At 36.4% G+C, this 7,505-nt stretch overlaps 1 non-coding gene across 1 annotated transcript; it reads left to right on the forward strand.

Moving 5' to 3' along the window:
- The first annotated feature begins 201 nt into the window (after nucleotides 1-201).
- LOC121217044 (small nucleolar RNA R71) lies at nucleotides 202-308 on the forward strand. The gene has a single exon (XR_005913252.1). It is a non-coding gene; the product is annotated as a small nucleolar RNA R71 (small nucleolar RNA).
- Nucleotides 309-7,505: the final 7,197 nt, after the last annotated feature.

The following is a 7,505-nucleotide window of genomic DNA, read 5'->3' on the forward strand; positions in this document are numbered from 1 at the left end:
ACGTTAAAAACACCAGCTACTTTTGTCGGCTTTGTTCTCATGACTTGCCACTGATAGTTATTCAGTGACATCTCTTCTATAAATTCATAAGCCTCTTCAGGTGTCTTATTATTGATAGTTCCACTAGCAGCTGCGTCAATCATCTGTCTAGTCGAAAGATTCAGGCCGTTGTGAAAAGTTTGAACCTGTAGCCAAAGTGGTAACCCATGGTGAGGGCACCTTCTCAATAGATCATTGTATCTCTCTCATACATCATAGAGTGTTTCCAAATCCATCTGCACAAAAGAAGAAATATCATTCCTTAATTTAGCCATTTTAGCATGCGAAAAGTATTTAAGCAAAAAATTTTCAGTCATTTGTTCCCAAGTGGTGATCGATCCTCGTGGTAACGAGTTCAACTATTGTTTAGCCTTATTTCTCAACGAAAAGGGAAACAACCGAAGGCGAATGGCATTATCAGAAACGCCATTGATCTTAAAAGTGTCGCAAAACTCCAGAAAATTCACCAAATGAGCGTTTGGATCCTCGTCCTGCAGACCATCAAACTGAACAAACTGTTGTATCATTTGAATCGTGTTAGGTTTCAGTTCAAATTTATTTGCAGCAACAGCAGGTCTAACTATACTCGATTTAGTTCCTGTTAAATTAGGTTTAGCATAATCATACATAGTACGAGGAGCAGGATTCTGATTTATTGGTTCTACGACAACCACAGGAGGTAGCTGATTATTCTGATTTTCAGCCATCCCCTTGGTTGTAGTTTGACTATCGTCCTCTTGCCCTTCCTCTATGTATCGTAGGCTTTGCCTTATTTCTCTTCGGTTTCTGTGAGTTGTACTTTCAATCTCACTGTTAAAAAGTAATGGTCCTGACGGGTTTCTTCTAGTCATAAACCGTAAAAACCTACTAGAAGTAAAAGAAAATTTAGTAATATAAACAAAATAAAATTTAAATTGCAATAAAATAAATGGCTAAAGTAATAAAAATTAAGGGTTCCTAATATCATAGTTCCCCAGCAACAGCGCCAAAAATTTGACGTATGCGTGATAAGTTTTATATTTATGATTGACCATACTTGAAAACTAACTATTATCACGATGAAGACAAGCGCACCTACCAAACAGTAGTATAGTTTATAGCAAGACTGGAATGTCGAACCCACAGGAACTAAAAGTACTAGTATTAACTTTCTTTTTATTATCTAGCCTAAAAATAAGAGGATTTGTTTTATCTAAACTAATTAACTAAACTAAGAATTCACAGAAAATAGAATTGGAAAATAATTTTGGGAAAATTGATTGATTTAGACAATACCCTAGGGAAATTCCACCTAGACTTCACTTGTTATTTGACTCTGAATTAGACAATTTATTCACTTGACTTGATTTGTAGAAATCCCTAATTTATATTATTATCTCTCTCGAGACTAACAACGTCTAACCTTAGGTTGATTAATTGAAATATTTTTCTAATTAATACCCCTAGTGTTGCATTAACTTGATCTATGGATTCCCTTATTAGGTTTGACCCTAATCCGGCAGATTTATGTCGCCCTATGCCTAGGGGTGCAATCAACTCGCTTAATTATGCTAGACCTACTCTTAGACAGGGACTTTTTCTCCTCTGAATAAGCACATCAATACTTGAATCAATATCCTGGAATATTAAAGCAAGAATTAAGTACAAATCAAGTATTTATCATATAATTCAGAAAATAATAACAAGATCCGTCTTAGGTTTCATCCCCCTTAGGTATTCAGGGGATTTAGTTTATATATGTAAAATAAAACATCTCAGAAGAATAATGACAACAAAACATAAAGAAAACCCAAAAAACCCTGAAGGAAATTGAAGGGAGATATTTAGTCTTGAAGAAGAATCCAGCTTCTGAGATGGATCAATCGGCTTCCTTCGAGTAATTCCTTGCCTCCTACTCCATGGGTCCTTTCTAGGTACCCCCTGAGGTGTTTATATAGGCTTTAGAATGCTTCAAAACCCTCAAGAGTGGTTTTTTTCGAATAGAACTAGACTTGGGCTCAACCGGGATACGCCCGTGTGGCACACCCGTGTGGGGTGACTTAGGCCGTGTGGTCTACCTATGTTAGGAAGTCCAGTCCATGTTGATTTCCCACATTGACCCATTTTCTTCATTTTTCGCCCGTTTCTCGTTCTTTTTACTCTCCTATGGTCACCTAAGTATAAGACATGAAATTAAAGGATTAGGAGCATCAAATTCCACAAATTTAACGATAATTCATCCAAAAATGTGCTTAAGCATGGAATAAAATATGTATAAATTACGACTTATAACTCTTCAAAACCCACGTCCCCACCGCGCACCACATGGCTTCACCACCCTCCCCACGCCCGTGCCCACCTCCGAACATCAGCCCGCTTCTCCGTCCAATCGACCCACTCCCGTACGGCCTAGCACCTACGCCCGTACCCTCCACTGCTGTTCCTACTTCAACCCACCACCAACCACCATTGGTTCTCCCATTTTCCCCTTTTTCACCTTCATTGTTCTCTATTTCTTTATTATATTTTTACTTAAAATTTTTCTTATTATTGCTGTTTATTACTATTGCAATTATTATTTTTAATTACCTTAGTCTCATTGGTCTGCTGATTGTAGTTACTATTCATCTACATTAACTATTGCTCAAATTACTAACTTGATAAACAGTAATTTATACATATTTTGACCCTATGTTTAATGCATTTTTTGGATGATTTTCCATTAAAATTGGTGAATTCAATGCTTCTAATGCTTTAATTTCATGTTTTATACTTAGGAGAGCATAGGAGAACAAAAGGAACGAGAAACAGGCCAAAAACAGAGAAAATGAGCCAAAGTACGAAATCAACACGGCCTGAACCTCCTCACACGGGCAGACCACATGGCCGTGTCAATTTGGCAGGCTCGAGCACGGCCTGAAGTAATCGCATACGGGTGTGTCATATGAGCGTGTCCCTGCCGAGCACAAGTTGAGTCCAATTCGGAAAAGGCTAATTTTGAAGGCTTTTAGGCATTCCAAAGCCTATAAATACACCCTGGAGAAGGAAGAAAAGGAGAGACGGAGAGTAGGGAGTAAGGAATTACTCTAAGGAAGCCGATTGATCCATCTCAGAAGCCGGATTCACCATCAAGACTGAAGATCTCCCCTCAATTTCCCCTTCAGGAGTTTTGGGTTTTCTTTATGTTTTGTATTCTTTATTATTCTAAGATGTTTTCTTATTTAGTTATGAACTAAAACCCCTAAATACCTAAGGGGAATGAAACCTAAGACGAATCTTGTTATTATTTTCTGAATTGTATGATAAATATTTAACTTGTTCTTAATTATGTGTTCTTAATTCTTGTTTTGATATCCCAGGATACTGAATCAAGATAAGCTCTTATTCAGAGGAGGAATAGACCCTGTCTAATAGTACATTTGTCATAATTAAGCGGAGTTGTTTGTGCGCCTAGACATAGGGTGACAAGATTTTGCCGGATTAGGGTGAAACCGAATAAGGGGATCCATAGATTGAGTTAATGCAACCCTAGGGTGGTAATTAGAGAAAGGCCTCAATTATTCAATCTAGGGATTAGACATTATTAGTCTTGAATAGGGATAATAACATAACTTAGGGATCTCTACGGAACAAGTTGAATGAATAAATCATCCGATTCGGAGCCAGAATAACAAGAACAGTCTAGGTGGATTTTTCCCTAAGTATTGTCTTAATTCAATCGATTTTCCCAAAAGCAATTTCGCAATTCCATTCTCTGTAAATTCTTAGTTTAAATAATTAGTTAATTAAAACAAAACCTCTTTATTTTTAGGCTAGATAATAAAAAGACAGTCATTACTAGTACTTTTAATTCCTTTGGGTTCGACAATTCGATCTTGCTAAAACTATACTACTATTCGATAGGTACACTTGCCTACATCGCGATAATAGTTAGTTTCAAGAACGATTAATTACAAATATTTAAAACCTATCACGAAATCACCGCGATCAAGTTTTTGGCATTGTTGCCGGGGAACTAAGATATTAGGAATGCTCAATTTTTATTACTTTAGCCATTTATTTTTCTTGCAATTTAATTTAATTATTAATTATTATTTATTAATTTTTTTCGTTCTCTTGGCAGGTTTTTATAGTTTATGACTAGAAGAAACCCATAAGGACCACTACTTTTTGACGAAGAAACCAATCGCACAATTCGCAGAAACCAAAGAGAAATAAGGCGAAGCTTAAGATACACAGAAACCGAGCAAGAAGACGATACTCAACCCCCAACCGAAGAGATGGCTGAAAACCAAGACAATCAGCTCCTGCAATTGCGGCTAATCAAAATCCTGCTCCACGCGCTATGTATGATTATGCTAAACTTTCTTTAACAGGAACTGAATCAAGCATAGTTAGACCTGCTGTAGCTGTAAATACTTTTGAACTAAAACCTAACACTATTCAAATGATACAACAATTTGTTCAGTTTGACGGTTTGCAGGATGAGGATCCCAATGCTCACTTAGCAAACTTTCTGGAATTCTGTGATACATTTAAAATCAATGGCATTTCTGATGATGCCATACGTCTTCGGTTGTTTCCCTTTTCATTAAGGAACAAAGCTAATCAGTGGTTGAACTCGTTACCACGAGGGTCAATTACTACTTAGGAACAAATGTCAGAAAATTTTTTACTAAAATATTTTTCGCCGGCTAAAACGGTTAAATTACGTAATGATATCTCTTCGTTTGTGCAGATGGACTTAGAAACACTCTACGATGCATAGGAGAGATACAATGAGCTTTTGAGAAGGTTCCTTCACCATGGGTTAACGCTTTGGCTCCAAGTTCAAACATTCCATAATGGCCTGAATCATTCGACTCGGTAAATGGTTGGCGGAACCATCAACAATAAAACACCTGAAGATGCATATGAGTTCATAGAAGAGATGTCACTGAATAACTACAAGTGGCAAGTCATGAGGACATAGCCAACGAAAACAGCCAGCATTTATAACGTCGATTAGGTCACGATGCTCTCTAATCAGGTAGAACTCTTGAATAAGAAAATTGATGATTTTCTTAGTTCTTCATAGGTTCACCAGTAATGTAGTCCGAAGCAAGTGGAGGTGGAACAAGCCATTCGGAATACCAACCTTATGGCCACAACATGGATAACGACTAATTAAAGTACATGGGTAATAATCCTCGACCCCAAAACAATCCATATAGTAACACTTACAATGCAGGTTGGAAGAACCATCCCAATTTCTCGTAGGGCGGTCAATGAAATCAAAGACCACAACATCCTCCAGGTTTTCAGCAACCACCTTACCAACAAGAAAAGAAGCCGAACCTTGAAGAGATGCTCTCAAAGTTTATATCCGTGTCAGAAACCCATTTTTAGAACACCGAGACTGTAATGCCCCCACACCCGAGACCATCGCCGGAGTCGAGTATGAGGTGTTACTAAGCTTAGTTTAACATTTTTAGAACTTTGGATTATTGTTTCTACATTCACAGCTTTTAAGCTACTTGCGTCACAGTCACAAGAAAAATCATATCTCGAGTTAAGAAACTCAAAATCAAGATCCGTAAATTTTACCTGAATCTAGACTCATATACCTATCTACTAATTTTTTTCTAGAATTTTTGGTTGGGCCAATTAGTACAGTTTATTAGTTAAAGTTACCCCTGTTTTAGGACTCGACTGGTCTGCCCTCTGTTTACTACGGACCACATTTCTCTCTGTAAAAAATTCATTTGACTATGAGATTTGTTTCTACTAAAACTAGACTCAATAAGGATTCTGAGGATATAAAATATACCACCTAATTATATCTTTATAATTTATGATGAATTTCTAAAGTTGGAACAGGGGATTCAAAAACTGCTATGACCTTGTTTCACTAAAATTCAAATATCTCATAAAATATAATTTATATGCCTGTTTTGTTCAATCCACATGAAAATAGACTCATTAAGCTTCAATTTAATAACTTATTCATCATTTAGTTCCATTTATACTATTTTTAGTGATTTTTCAAATTCATATTATTGCTGCAGCAATATTCTGTTTTAAGGCAAGTTTCATCTTTGCATGAATTTTTATGAACTAGATAACCTATTAAACTTCCATAATATCAAACATGATCTAAATTAGCCATCACCATGACTTATCAATATCAAACATTTTCTCAACCAAACATGGCCATATCATAAAATTATTTACACAAAATAAGTATATTGCTATACATGCCATACTTAAGTTTTACAAGCCATTTACCCAGATGAAAGTCCTTTGGATAGTGTGATCGAACCTTCGACCTGTCCCGATTCCCGAGCTGGCTTGTTCAAAACTACAGTAAATAAAGAGGAGGGAGTAAGCATAAATGCTTAGTAAGTTCATATGTAAATAACAAGTAACATAACAATACAAATATACCAAACAACTTTAGCATGGTATCACCAAAACATATATCACATTTCTAAACATCATTCCTCATCTTACCACCATATCGTTGTTGTATCTATTTTCAACCCGAGGGTTAAGAACATACCTATCCAAAGTGTCCATTTCACAACACTTACCAAAACGTCGCTTGCATCTTAAGTGTTCTTCCATTTCACTAGAAATTTCACCCGTTGAACACATCGAAATACAACTCGGATACACGGATAATTTGCACATAAGTGCCTCATATGTAATCAAGCTACCATGTAACCCGCCCATAAGTGAACTCGGACTCAACTCAACGAGCTCGGGCGTTCACATCCATAAGTGAACTCGGACTCAACTCAACGAGTTCGGATGCCTAGTTACAATTCACGAACTCGGACTCAACTCAACGAGTTCGGACATTCGCATCCATAAGTGAACTCGGACTCAACTCAACGAGTTCGAATGCTCAACCATCCTAGTGACATGTCACTTGTATCCTAATCTATTCCTAAGGTTCAAACGGGATTTTTTTCCTCGATCTCACATCTTTGCCGTCTTCCACGGAATATCAGAACCGATACTCGGTGATAGTTCATACTCATCCAGTAATTCACATAATTACATATTATTCAACAATAACCACAAAGCATAATATTTCATGATAATAATCAGCATCATATCATATAAACAACATTAAATTGCTTAAAATGACAATTATGTTACTACATTTACACATGAACTTACCTTGGTACCAAAATATAAAGATTTTGCAATTTAGTCCACAATCTTTTCTTTTCCTCGATCGCAACTTGAATCTCGTTTCTCTTGATCTATAATGCCAAATTAATCTTATTTAATACATACATTCATCAAAACAGCATTTAATACGAACTTTGAAAAAATTACACTTTTGCCCCTAAACTTTTGCATAATTACACTTTTGCCCCTAGGCTCGGGAATTAAAATTTATTCCTTATTCTTATGTTTTATAACATGCTGATCACTTTTCCCTTCTATGGCAACATCAAATTCTCTCTCTAACATATACTTGTGACTATTAGGTA

Source organism: Gossypium hirsutum, chromosome A02 (assembly GCF_007990345.1).
Source record: "Gossypium hirsutum isolate 1008001.06 chromosome A02, Gossypium_hirsutum_v2.1, whole genome shotgun sequence".
Classification (NCBI taxonomy): domain Eukaryota; kingdom Viridiplantae; phylum Streptophyta; class Magnoliopsida; order Malvales; family Malvaceae; genus Gossypium; species Gossypium hirsutum.